This window comes from Puma concolor, chromosome B2 (genome assembly GCF_028749965.1).
Source record: "Puma concolor isolate L17-30 chromosome B2, mPumCon1.1.hap2, whole genome shotgun sequence".
In the NCBI taxonomy this organism is placed as follows: domain Eukaryota; kingdom Metazoa; phylum Chordata; class Mammalia; order Carnivora; family Felidae; genus Puma; species Puma concolor.
The window spans coordinates 7227147-7241860 of NC_141671.1; the positions used below are offsets into that span (position 1 = coordinate 7227147).

At 43.9% G+C, this 14714-nt stretch overlaps 1 protein-coding gene across 20 annotated transcripts in view; it reads right to left on the minus strand.

Moving 5' to 3' along the window:
* The window catches only part of LOC147580697 (uncharacterized), a 403830-nt gene that overhangs the window by 111266 nt on the left and 277850 nt on the right, over positions 1 to 14714 (minus strand). For 17 of the 20 annotated variants that reach the window (XR_015250994.1, XR_015250990.1, XR_015250999.1 and 14 more), the window contains one exon: positions 8640 to 8832. The exons of the other annotated variants lie outside the window; for them this stretch is intronic. The gene's annotated coding sequence lies outside the window, so the exon portion shown is untranslated. The remainder of the gene's footprint in view (positions 1 to 8639; positions 8833 to 14714) is intronic. 20 annotated transcript variants of the gene reach the window in all.

Sequence of the window (14714 nt, forward strand, 5' to 3'; positions counted from 1 at the left end):
CAATCCCATTGGGGCACCTGAATTGGTCAGTTGGTTGAGCATCCAACTCAGTTTCAGCTCAGGTCATGACCACACAGTCGGGATTGAGCTCTGCATCTGATTCTGTGCTGGGCATGAAGACTGCTTGGAGTTTTTCTCTTCCTCTCTTTCTCCGCCCCTCCCCCCCACATGTGAGTGCACTCTCTCTCTTTCTCTCTTTCTCAAAATAAATAAATAAATAAATAAATAAATAAATAAATAAAATTTAAAAAAACAATCCCATTTACAATTACATAGGCAAGAATAAAATAATTAGAAATAAATTTAACAAGGAAGTGAAAGATCTGCACGCTGAGAACTATAAAATCTTGATGAAAGAAATCAAAGGAGACACAAATAAATGGAAAGATATCCTGTGCCCATAGATTAGAACTGATACTGTTAAAATACCCATTCTATCTAAAGTGATTTAGACATTCAATGCAATGCCAATCAACATTCTGGTGGCATTTCTCACAGAAAAGACACCAAATAGCTAAAGCAACTTTGAACAAGAATAATAAAGCTGGAGACATCTGAAGTCATAATTTCTAACTTCAAACTATATTGCAAAGCTATAGTAACCAAAACCATATAGTGTTGGCAAAACACACACACACACACACACACACACACACACACACACACACACAGCAATGGAACACAATGGAGAACCCAGAAAGAAGCCCATGCATAAAAAGTCAACTAATTTTTGACAAAAGTGCAAAGAATATACAATGGGGAAAGAAGAGTCTTTTCAATAAATAGTGTTGGGAAAACTTGATATCCACATGCAAAAGAATTAAATTATATTATACTAAACACAAACACAATAATCAACTCAAAAAACTCCTAGAAGAAAACACAGAGGAAAGAACTCTTGAATATTGGTGTTAGCAGTAATTTTTTAAATAGATAACAAAAGCAAATAATAAATAAGTTGGACTACTTTAAATAAAAATGCCTTGCATAGCAAAGCAATTAAACAACAAAATAATAAGGCAAGCTATGGAATGGGAAGAAATATTTGCAAACCACATATTTAATAAAGGGTTAACATCAAATCCCACCATTTGCAACAGCATGAATGAATATGAAAGATGCTATGCTAGGTGAAATAAGCCAGACACAGAGAGACAACTACCAAATTACCTCACTTGTATGTGGAATCTTTAAATTTTTTTAATGTTTATTTATTTTTTGAGAGACAGAGACAGAGTGCGAGCTGGGGAGGGGTAGAGAGAGAGGGGGAGACACAGATTATGAAGCAGGCTCCAGGCTCTGAGCTGTGAGCCTAATGCTGGGCTCGAACCCACAGACTTCGAGATCATGACCTGAGCCGAGATGAAGAGTGGGACGCTTAACCGACTGAGCCACCCAGGCACTCCTAACTAGAAGAACATTTTCATTCAGAAAATCAAACGATTCACCCATGCCTTTCTTTTCTGAAGAAAAGAACTCCATTTTGCAACGTACTCCATTTTTTTGAAGAACTTGGAATAGACATTTGCCATCCTAGCATCAGGCGCTTCATTCGTTTCATCTGCCATCTTGTGAATTTCACAAAACAATTGCCAGAACGTTCATCGCCATGTAGTCTGTTTTTAAGATCTGGCCAGACTACTTTCAATAGACTTAGGCTCTACGTGCCGAGTGAGAAATACTGGAGGAGGAGTCATCACCGCTACGTTTGGATGGTGGACTATAAAAGAATGGTCTCTCAGCCAAAGAGAGAGGGGAAAATGAGAAAAGGAAGCACACCTTCTGACCACCTGATAGAGTGATAGGATGGCATCCCTCTAGCCTCCAGAATGCATCCCATAAATCATATTATGAGAAGGTTATTTAATTCTTTTTCACTGCGTCAGACATTTTTCCCCTGCTCTCAAATCCCGCCAGGCCTGTTGTGCCAAACACTCCCAGGAGACACACGGGGTGACACCGTGCGTTTTTGCAACTGGGGGGAGGCAGCACAATCCTCAGCTTTAATGCAGGGCCCGTCTCCGCGCCCCAGGGCTCTGCTTCTTTGTCAATATCCTCAATGGCACATCCCTGAATGTTACTTAGTGCTTAATGAAAAAACAGATTGCTCTGCCTAGCATCTAATAGTTGTTAATATCCTAATAACATTAATGTATGCAATATTGAGCTGACTTGTGAGGCTGACAAGAGCCTACGTGTGTGGAAATGTAATTACAGTGGAAGTTTAATGGTAAATCACTGCAGTTTCTCTCTTCCTTAATAAACTGTGAGGTACTACCGAATAAAACAGAAGCAATTAGGGGAATCAACAGGATCTTGAGCTGAGGGACAGGAGGGAACGGAAGAAATAGAACCACTGCACCCCCAAGGTAGCTTGCATAAAACGCTGCCATTTAACAGGTGCTGAGCTTGGGTCCATCCCCTTACCCATCCGCCTTGAATACAGCAATTTGATTTCTCATCAGAGGTACCTTATTTTCAACTGTGCTCAAGGACCTTAGCAATCCAGACAGCTCATTAAATTCCATCTATTATTTCTGTATTCCCCTCGTATCTATTGAAAGTGGTTATTTATAAAACACTAACATTTTATTTAGTTTTATTTAAAGGCAAGAAACCCCTTATTCCCGAGATCTTTCAGCTGTGATTGTTAGATGGACAGACCAGGACACAGACGGCGCAATGAATCTAGGACAGCACATGGCACAGGTTAGGGACCCTGCTGCCCAGCAGGGAATCACAAAGGATTTAGACAGTGATGGACCGGAGTTCATAGCTTGGCTCCAGGGCTTTAGAGCTGGGCTACTTTGGACAAGTTGCTTCAATCACTTTGATACCCCGTTTCCTGATTTATAACATGAAAATATCAGGTAATAATATTGATGTCAGGGGCACCTCGGTGGCTCAGTCCGTTAAGCGTCTGACTCTTGATCTCCGCTCAGGTCATGATCTCGCGGTTTGTGGGATCAAACCCCAAGTCGGGATGTGTGCTGACAGGGCAGAGCCTGTTTGGGATTCTCTCTTTTCCGTCTCTCTGCCCCTCCCCTGCTCACACACGTGTGCGTGCTCTCTCTCTCTTTCTCGCTCTCTCTCTAAATAAATAAATGAGCATTTCAAAAAACAGTATCTTCATAAGGTTGTTATGAGGAACAAATTAAATAATGTACTAAACGTCTGACCTGGTACAGTTCCTACCGCTTCTAATGCACTCAATACATATTATTAATAGTTCATTATTATATCATCAGCCGCCATGTATATATGTGTGTACCACCACCCTGCAGCCTCAACATGTTTGCTAGACCTTGTTCCTGCAGCGAGACTAAGTGATGGAATCATTACAGCATCTGGACAGACAGGATTATTGTAATTATACTGTCTAACCCTATTATAGGACACGGGAGGAAACGCAGTTGATCTGAATTCATATATCTAATCATTAAGTGGTCAGATACAAGCTCAACACCAGGCTCTGAAACAGGCACTCAAAATACAAACATAAATAGAACAGAGTCCCTATTCACCCGAGATCCACCATCCTTCTATTGAACCAGACAGCTTGGTGGCAAATGAGAAATGCACCAGCCCATTCAAGCTGCTATTGACCCTCAAACCGCAAAGAGAGAGAACGTACCTCTCCGGCTGACAGTCTGAGAAGGTGTTTAGAGAAGATGACATGTGCTCTGTTGCCAGAGTCCACATAAGACGGAAACTTGAAGAAAAAAAAAAAATCAGAGTACAGAAAAACAAATATGACTATGCACGAATATCATCAGTCATTAAGGAAATGCAAATTAAAACCCCAGCCAGATACTGCTACATCACAACTGGAATGGCTAAAATACAAAATAAAAGCAAACAACTACAATTCCAACCGCTGGAGACGATGTGGAGGAACTAGATGGATCATACACTGTTGGTGGCAATGCGAAATGGTATAGTTACTTTTCACACCAGCTTGTCAGTTTCTTATAAACATCCATTGAACAAATGATACAATCTTTCTCCTAGGTATACACCCGAGTGAAATTTTTTAAATTAGGTTTACATAAAAACCTCTTCGTGAGCATTTATAGTCTCTTGGGGCACCTGGTGGCTCAGTTGATTAAGCATCCGACTTTGGACCAGTCATGATCTCGCGGTTCATGGGTTCAAGCCCCATGTCAGGCTCTGTGCTGACAGCTCAGAGTCTGGAACCTGCTTCGGATTCTGGGTCTCCCACTCTCTCTGCCCCTCCCCACTCACACTTGGTTTCTCTCCCTCTCTCTCTCTCTCTCTCTCTCTCTCTCTCTCAAAAATAAACAAACATTAAAAAAATAACCTCCCCGGGGCGCCTGGGTGGCTTGGTCAGTTAAGCGTCTGACTTCGGCTCAGGTCATGATCTCACGGTCCGTGAGTTCGAGCCCCGCATCGGGCTCTGTGCTGACCACTCAGAGCCTGGAGCCTGTTTCAGATTCTGTGTCTCCCTCTCTCTCTGCCCCTCCCCTGTTTATGCTCTGTCTCTCTCTGTCTCAAAAATAAACGTTAAAAAAAAAATTAAAAAAAAAAAATAACCTCCCCAAACTGGAAACATCCCAAATGCCACCTCCCACCCCCACAATGAATGAATCGATAAACACACCATGGTACATCGTTACTACGCAGCAGTAAAAAGGAACAAATTATGGATACAGGTTAATAATGTGACTGAATCTCAAATGCATTACGTTCTGTGAAAGGAGGCAGGCTTAATACATTAATAACGTATGATTCCATTTGTGTGGCATTTTGGACAAGGGAAAACCATAGAGAGAGAATACTAAATCACCAGTTTCTACGGGGTCAGAGGAGGCGAACTTTAAAGGGGCAGGAAGGACACTGTGGAGTAATGGGGCAGTTCTGGATCTTGCCTGTGGTGGTAGTTACCAGACTTCAAGGATCATCAAACTTTACTCTAAAAGGGACAGATTTTACTGTATGTGCATTATACCTTATGTTTCAGAAGGGCCCAAACGAACGATGTTCAAAGACCTGGAAATATAAATATTTTTTTAATGTTTTTTATTTATTTTTGAGACAGAGGGAGACAGAGCATGGACAGGGGAGGGGCAGAGAGAGAGGGAGACACAGAATCCGAAGCAGGCTCCAGGCTCCGAGCTGTCAGCACAGAGCCCGACGCGGGGCTCGAACTCGCAAACTGCGAGATCATGACCTGAGCCAAAGTCAGACGCCTAACTGACTGAGCCACCCAGGCGCCCCCCAAAGACCTGGAAATATAAAGCAGAGCAGCAAACTCAGGTTTTGCAAGCATGACAAGAGAATCGGGGGGTATCATACAGCTATTGCTTCGCTAGCCACCTGGCACGTGGTAGAGATCCGAATACCACATGTAGCGTGAATGAATGGTGTCGAGAGACTGGAAATAGATAGGAGCCAACTTGCCTCCAATCATCGAATCATTGACCAAGCCCGCATGCTTACATTTGGCTCAGCCATCTAATGAGTATCTCTGTCCTATATATTATTTAGTGAGTCCTGTCTTCAAGGAAGGAAGAAAATGTAATAAGATGAGGCGTATAAGGGCAGCCACGGACGCCGGTTCCTTATAATCTGTGCCGTCACACACAGCAGCCCTGGGGGTGTTTGCTGGGGAGACGGTTCTCTGTGTTCACGTCTCCAGGTGTCAGAGAGAACTTCGCTAAGGACAAACATAAGGAACAGCAGGAACACGGAATCCAAAGGCTGAAAATGAGAGCTATGCAATTCCACGGGTTTTATGCCATTAGGCCCACCTCAGTCAAATATTTTTTCAACAGTTTTTCCATATATATTTAGGCAGCCATCCATGTGTACATGATACTCCAGGGTAATGTGTGAGAAGATAAGGTAATACAAAATTATTTTCATAGGAGTAAAACATCACCTCACACACGGGTCATAATCGGAAGTCAACGTCATAACTCAGGACAGAGAGAGAAACACCTGACGAGTGTAGAACCTCGTGGAGCTATGCACCCAAGTGCTGGGAAAAGGCTGGAATTAAGGGAATGAATGCAGGGAAGGGAGAGCTGTGCCTGAACAGTGTATGGTGGGATTCTAACCATATTTATTACTTCCGGAGCAGGAGGCATTTTGAGCAGTCTACTCACCATCCTTAATTAATCATCCCAGAATGCCTGACCTGCAAAGAAATATTAGTCTCTTGGAAACAATGACTTTAGAAGGTGAAGATGAGCCAGAGAGTCTAATGTCCACAAAAAGAACTCTTTTGACTATTTCAATACCGTGGTGCTCTACTCTGAAAGGATGGGTGTTCAACAACATGCAGCTCTATTTCTTTCTAGAACGGGAACAACTTGGAGGGGTTTTGTGGGGTTTTTTGTTTTTGTTTTCGTTTTCGGTGGGTTTTTTTTTTTTTTACATTTTTTTAAATAATACTTCTAGATAAAGGGCCAGATGGTATTAGGACGAGGGAAGAGAGTCAGAAACAGGAAATTCGGTGTCAGGGCAAGAAAGGACGTGTAGAGAAAAGTTTAGAGAAGTTACTCTGTGCATCCACCGAGAATCCACACGTTGGGGTTTTATCACGACCGAGTCTTTTGAGATTCATCTGTCACTAGACAGTACTAAGCACGCTGTCTTTAAAAGAAATCTTTGTTCGGATTCCCCCCTGACAGGAAAAAGCTTCTGGGTTCACTCAACCCTATCTTTATCCTTTACAAAGGAAAACTATAGAGAGAATGGCTTTACTCCCAAGGGCTTTCCCAGGACTTCTTATTTAACTAGCTCGTCTAACCAGAGAAGTGTTCACACTCCCTCCATTCACCTGCTACAGGCCTCACACAACAAAAAAGCTTTTATTTTCTTTCCTTTGGGGTTCCTCAAAGTCTAGGTGCCCCAGAGAAGAATCCTTTGAAACGAGGTGACCTAGGTGATTGATAAAAGGGCTGGAACGTTCCAAAAGTTCCAGTGGTTATTGCTTGTTTTCCTCAACCCCACAATAGCGGAGAATACATGACCCAGATTCAAATCATCATCAGAAGAGATTTCCAATCCTGTATCGAAACACAAAAGAAACGGCAATAGTTCTCACATTACATTTAATCACAGAGAGCCTCTCACACCCATGGTATATGGAATGCTGACCGGCCCTTGCTTCAAAGCATCCAGATCATTGTACAAAAATCAGCATGTGCTTCACTCTAAGGCATTCCGGAAGAGAATATTCAATCTCAAAATCCAATAACCCCGGTCAACTTCTTACAGCATTCCACAGTTGAATTTTCTGTTTTTTACCTCTAATCTCATGTTTATGCTCTGGATTATAATTTCATACACTGTACTGCAAAACTGCAGAACTTTTCCCAAGAAATATTGCTGGGCTTGGAATAAAAAATGATCGCTTCTCATTGTAATGAGTGCACAGTGCTCATCTCCTGTGTCTCAGGTACGACCCTCAGTTGCAGGCAACACAAAGTGGTCCTGGGTTATTTAAATAGAAATGTATTTATCGGAGGGGTGCCTGGGTGGCTCAGTCTGTTAAGCGTCGGACTGTTGATGTCGGCTCAGGTCATGATCTCGAGGTTCATGAGTTCAAGCCCTTTGTCAGTCTCTGTGCTGACAGCATGGAGGCTGTTTGGGATTCTCTCTCTCTCTCCCCCTGTCTCTGCCCCTTCCCTGCTTGTGTGCATGCTCTCTCTCTCTCTCTCTCTCTCAAAATAAATAAACTTAAATAAAAAGAAACATACCTACTGGAAATACAACGGGTCCACAGAATCTGCACGAGGGTGGAAAATCAGCCTCAGGAAGTACGCCAGAAGTGAAGGAATTTGGTAAAGAAGCAAGAAACAAAACAATTGCCTCGTGGCAGAAATGCCCAACTGAGACGTTACCTCAGGTCCCACAGAACACGGACAGGGCTGGACACCACACCCTCACCGCTCACAGCGAGAGCTATGAATGCATCTTCAGTCTCCCTGTCTTTGCACCTTCTGCTCCAGATTAAAATTCAGAGGCTGAAACATCTAATTGGCCAAAGCCAGGTCGTGTCCTGGTATGTGCAGACTGCTGATTACTCGCACAAACCCGCTCTACGAGTCACTGTTACGACTAGAACACCTTTCTTTAAAAAGTCTTCTTTAAAGATTTAAAAATAAATAAATAAATAAATAGATAGATAGATAAATAAATAAATAAATAAAGGGGACACCTGGGTGGCTCAGTCGGCTGAGCATCCGACTTTGGTCCAGGTCATGATCTCACGGTTCGTGAGGTCGAGCCCTGCGTCGGGCTCTGTGCTGACAGCTCAGAGCCTGGAGCCCCCCTCGGATTCTTTGTCTCCCTCTCTGCCCCACCCCTGTTCACACACACTCTCTCTCTCCCTCTCTCCCTCTCTCTCTGTCTCTCAAAAACAAATAAGAATTAAAAACAAAAAATAAGGTCTTCTTGGCAATAAAAGTCTGAAACTCCAAAGGAGGGAAAATACCTTCTTTATGTCACTACATACGACAAAGCAGTAGCCCAAATATCCACAGAGAACCGTAGGATAATAGCAGAGAAATGAGCGCTGACCCCTGATATGCCTCTGCTCCTCTCCTGACATTAATTTTGGCTCAAGTTTGCTCACGTTTGGTTACGCCACAAACTCCTAGGACACTCACCAGAACCAACAAAGAGATATTTCTCCCCAGCGTGGTTATTTCTCGATTACAGGGAGCGTCGCCGGCGTCGGCCTGGGAACAGGTGGCTTCCTTCAATCAGCTGAGTTCCTGAGAGATGAGAGGGGAGGCAGGTCTTGCAAGATCTGTCGCCGTCTGGCAGTGGCTCAGACATCCCAAGGTTTTCTGTCACTTTCTGGAAAGAAGGGGACATTTCAGAAACTACAAAGCTTCTCTCAGCTTTGATTTGGTGCACAGCTCACAACAGCTGTAAAAGTTGAAAAGTTGAATCTTGGGGGATGGGTGGGGAAGAAGGTCAAGTCCGATTATAATGTGGTTTTGCTAAAGTGTATTGTTTTCAGAAGAGGGAAAAACCACTGGGTACGAATATGCAGAGAGTGAAAAATGAAAAAAAAAAACAAAAAAACAACACCAAGATGTTAGTTTTATTTCAAGCTGTGGACACGGAGCCCACAATCCCAATTACATATACGCTTCTAGGGGCAGAAGGAAGAACTCTTTGTCTTTGAAATGCTCCAAGATCATCTCCGAAAACATGCACTGTTTTTAGTTTGTTTTAAACTGTCATAATCTGAATAGTGAGGGGTGGCAGTGTCTAAATGCTGAACAGGTTAGTGAAACCAAAGTATTCGTTAAGAACTGAGTGGCTGATTTTCACTGTACCCTCCTGATTCAGCAGCAAAGTGGAGAATTTTCTCTTTGGACGTCAGTTATTTCCTTTTACTTATTCCCTAGTATAAAGACACACACACACACCCCACTCCAAGTAATACAAACACGTCTCTGTCTTCTCTAGAGATTCAAACTGGAATTGTTTTGTTTTGTTTCCGAAAGCAACGGAGTTGTGTCTCCGAATAGCTCCCAGGTTTTTCATGGTTCTCTTATCAATTCACACCACTTTTGACAAGAAATGCCAGCAGGAAGGTAGCTCTATTTTAATGATTTAGGATAGGAGCTCTTGACCCCCCGCTGCATGGTAGAATCACCTGAAGCACTTCAACAAAATGGATATCTGGGCCTTATTCCAGACCAGCTCAATCATAATCTCTAGACATAGAGCCCAGTCCTGGTATTTTGTTTTGAAACTCTCAGGGGAATCGAATGGGAACCTGGACTAAAAACCACTTCGCCCAGTGAGCTGCCATTTCTTTGCAGCTGAGGATCAAATTCTGTACGAAAGGATTTCTATCAGGACACAAAGAAAGAATTAAAGATAAACTATTCCTGCCTCTTTCCTCTAGAGGAACAGCTAAGCTCCTGAGCCCAGATGTAATGTAACAACAACAAAAGTCACCTTACCGTGCCCCACACCTCTAGCTCTCTTTCTCCCTAATTAGTCTTTCTGATCCAGAAATGGTACCTTAAACTTGTACATTCAGTATGTCTGACCCTCTGAGATCCTGGCTCTCATGACATTACTTGCTATAAATTGTATTGTCCATCAGAGAATACAGGAATCCCAAGGCGAATGCCCTTGCCAATTTCTGGAAACATTTTTAAAGTACTTTTGAGATTCTAAGGGCGAGTTCCCCACCGGTATGCACTTGATGGGCAGAGGAAAGTCAGTTCAAAGGAGTGGAGAGCAGGCTGACACTGAGCCCAGCTGGGGCCCAACTCCCACAGCACAGAGCTACGGCTCTCCAATCTGACATTCTGATTCGGTACATCTGAGGGGAAACCCTACGATCGGCATTTTTTAATAGGAACCTCAGAAGATTCTGCAACAGATGGTCTGCAGACCACCCAGGGAAACGGGGCCATAGACTCTTCTATGAAAAGCTTTCAGAGAAACCAGGAATATTTAGGTGGGGAAAGCGAAGTTGTCTTCAAATATTTAAAAGGTCTTCCTGTTTGGGGGAAAAAAAAAAGTTAAATAGATTTTTTTAAGCCCTCTTAAGACCCCAAGAGATAGAAAAATGAAATAGGGGTTGAAAATGTAGCAAAATTGATTTGGCCTCAATTTAGAGAAGAATTTCATAGCAATGAAACCGGACTGCCTTGGAAAGCAGTATTTCTAGATTCATCCTAGAATGACTGCCACTTAGCAAAGATATGATCAAGGGGAATCAAGTTTATGGTGGGCAGATGGCTCAGTTGCCGTGTCCCTTAAAATATGAATTCACTCAGGGTAATAAAACTCCTCACCGTCCTAAATGTGTATCTCTACAGCAGGATAAGAAAACGACAGCTCAACACTTGTGCACCATATTCACTAACTCAGTTTCCTAAGCCACATCATCACCTCTTGAATATCTTATAGAAAGGAATCTTGAAACCAGCTTTTAAGAAATTCTAACCTAACCGGTGAATAGGGCCGCCAAGATAAAATGCTGATCAACCATTTATAACTTTAGAGTGTAGATCTAAGCTGATCTAATACAGGGAAGGCTACATAGATGGATAGATAGATGGGAAGGTGGACAGAGAGAGACAGAGACAGAGATGCATTCACTTCTGGCTAAGACAGACTAAGCACTCTCCACTCCAACTCTCGCTGAAGGCAGCTTTAAAAAAGCTGCATGGAGTGGTTCCTTGAGGACCCTGAAAAAGCAAATGGCAGCAAGTGGTTTGGATAAGACCAGAATTTAAAGTATTATCAAACAGACAATTCCCCAACCTTCTTCCCCTCTGGAGTTCCATGGCCTGAATTCAAGATGGCCCAAGAACTAGAAGGGGTCCTTGGCACAGACAGAAATCCAGACAAGTATTACAGTTCTGGTTCAAGAAGTGCTAAAAGGGTCTCCTAAATGCTCACAAAGAGGATGGATGTCCCATTTTATTATTATTTTTTCTTTGCTCTCTCTAGGGCCTCAGCGGAGTGATCCTAGCGCAGTGGTGGCAAAGGCCACGCGTGGATCCAGCAGGAATCCTCGACTTTGAGAAGAGAAAACTTTCCCCTCCAAGCAGTGGCTTGGGTTTCAAAATAAGGGAAGAAGCCCCAGTCACCTCCGTTCCTCCCTCCCAATCCGCCCCCCCTCCGTTGACCCCAAGGAAAGTGTGCAGCACAGCAGGAGGTATTATAGCTCCAGCTTTATGGCCAGAGGACTGAAAAAGGGGAGTGGAAGGAAAGTACTGGGGAGACAGCAGAGAGGGAAGAGCTTGAGAAAACTTGCTCCCTCCAGTTGTGGATGAACTCCCGGCTTCCCTGAGCTGCATGTGCAATGATCTGAGTCTGAACAGCACACACAGAGGGCGAGAAATAAATGACAGGATAGGGCCCCCACCCCTCAAGGCCCAGACGGGCCACATGTAGGACACGCACGACAGATTTAAAAACCGTATTGACCTTGGAAGCCAACCCGAAGAAGTCTGGTCAAAACGTGTGATTTGAACCCAGTCAAGTTGAATGCTGCCAGAACAAAAATATCAACATGCTCTGTAGGCTTTCCACTAGAGCCAGAGATGCAAGGTGGTATCCGAAATGTCCTCAACATAACTGGAAGTTTCTCAGCATACACAGAACCTGGGACAGCTCAACTGGCATAGGAAAGAGACAGGGTGAGAAGATACAGATTTGGGAATGATCTGACAGAAACTTTAAAGCCCTTATTTTATATAAGTGGTCTCCAACCAGAAAGGGCGGGCGACAGAAACACCCTTGACACAAACGCAAAGATAGAAAAGTCCCAGCAAAGAAATAGAAGACATAAAGAAGAACTTAAATGGAAATTACAGAACTGAAAACTGTAAGAACTTTAATACAAATCTCCTAGCTTCGTCTCAATGACAGAATGGAAGTGGCACAAGGAAAGAGTAAAGGTGAAGATCGAAGAACAGATACTTAATTCGAACAGAAGGGGAAGGAAGCAAAGAAAGGAGCGAGGGAGAACCGGAGGGAGAAGGGGAGGGAAAGGAAGGAAAGATGGAAAGGAAGGGAAAGGAAGGGGAGGTGGAGGGGAGGGGGAAGGAAGAGATCAACTGAGCATCAGGGAACTGTGGGATAATATCAAATGGTCCAAGGCTTGTATCATCTCACGCCAGAAGGAGAGAGAGAAACGTGTGGAGCTGGAAAACAAATTTTGAAGGAATTATGGCTGAAAGTTCTCCAAATCTGGTGAAATATTACCTACAAATGATCCTGCATGCGTGCAGCCTTGGGCCCGGCAGCCAGAGGATACAGAGCGAACCAGTCAGGGGGAGCAGCCCAGCCTTCTGGAACCGCAGCTGCACGAGACAGAGAGAGGCCCACCCCGTTTGGAGTTAGTTTGTCTCGTCTGCGCTTCCGTAGCCGCCGCTCCCATCGCCGCCCGCGGATTGGCTGGCGCTGCCACAGGTGGGGGTGGAGCTTCTCGGGATTTCCCAGGGTTCGCACTTCCCGTCTGGCTGCCGGAAGCCCGGCTCTTCCTGAGGCGTGCTGTGACGGCGCTGCAGTGCTCGCTTGCAGGGTCGTGGCCGTGCGAGGTGCGGGCGGGGGTGGCAACAGGGCGCGCTGGCCGCGGGCTCGCTCAGGGTGAGAGGTCTGCTCGCCTCCAGCCCTCTTGCTGCAGCGTTTACCTGGGGCCCCAAACAGCTGCCCTCTGCGCGCTCCTGCGCTTGCTCCTTGTTACCCCGGCCTGGGACCCCCGTCCTTCCAGAAGAAGCCCCAGGGACACGAGAGAATACGTATTTGGGGGGAATTCCTACCTGTCACGAAACGCTGCCTCTTGAGTCTTTGGATAACGTTTTCAGGGATGAATGCTAAATAAGGCCCGTTTGGTTTTCTGTTCATAGATTATTCAAAGGATTCTAATTTCTTCGATTATATTCCTAGGCACTTTCCCACCCCACTGCCAATGTGTATTGAAGGACTAGGAGGGTATTTTTAAAGTGTCCAAGAAAATCATCTTTTGGAAAGTAACAGCGTTTGTGCCTAAATATATAGACTTCCCAAATTTAAATAGTCATGATTTTGGACCATTCCGCCACCGAATGCTATCATTAGCACAAATAGCGGGAAGGTGGCTACATATTGAAAATACATGTACAGTCTTACGTGTTCATCATACATTCTGTATTATATTATTCAGGAGATGCTGAGTGTCCGTCCATCTGTTTCTGGCTTTCACAGTTTGGCAGGGAATAAATGGGGTAAGGTCCTGGCTTCATCCTATCAGTGTGCATATTTGAATAAAATACCATAGGCAAGCTAACAAGCACAATTGTTCCCATATTGTTGCTTTGAATATGTAGGTATTTTTGTCTTTTATTTTTTTAGAGAGCGAGCGTGAGCAGGGGAGAGGGGCAGAGGGAAAGAGAGAAGAGAATCTTAAGCAGGCTCTGGGCTCAGTGCGGAGCCCAACGAGGGGCAACATCCCACGACCCTGGGATCATGATCTGAACCAAAATCAAGAGTTGGAGGTTCAACCGACCCAGACGCCTCTAGATATTTTTTTCTTAATTCTGCAAATGCTGTTGGCCTGTAGTGATCTTTACAACACCATGGAGACTGAACCAATCACATTTCTCTTCAGATATACTTCACCTGGAGAAGTTCAGGGCCATTATATACTTCACCTTCAACTGAGTGATGTTAAAAATAGCCATGTGGTTTAGGTATGAATAACCCCATTCGTTGAGCATAACACTCGCTTCTTGCCTTGAAATATTTTGCAAATTTTTGAAATTTGGGCAAATACGTCAGGTTTACAAAAGCAAAAAAAAAAAAAAAAGGAAAAGAAAAAGCCACATGTTGACTCGGGTCTCGTTTTCATTCTGATCCGTGCTCTCCCAGCTGAAGTTAATAATTATACCCCTTATTTTCTTAAGCAACTTTTTAACTTTAAGAAATTACACGACTTGATTAGCACAGTTTATCTTTCGCAGGGTGGTTTGTTGGATGTCACAGTTAACAACCCAAGGCCTGACAAATAAAGCTAAATTCTTAAAATGAATTTTTGTTTATTCACGTCATGTCACTTTGGGTTCACTGCAAGAAAAGGGCAGTAGCTACAAATTCATTCAGCGCACAAACTTGGGGGGAATTTTGTGAACTTAGTATTTTGCACTTCAGCTCTGTGGCAGAAGTCACATTTCCATGCCGGACACTCGGCATCTATGTATCGTCTCCGTTTCGTCCTT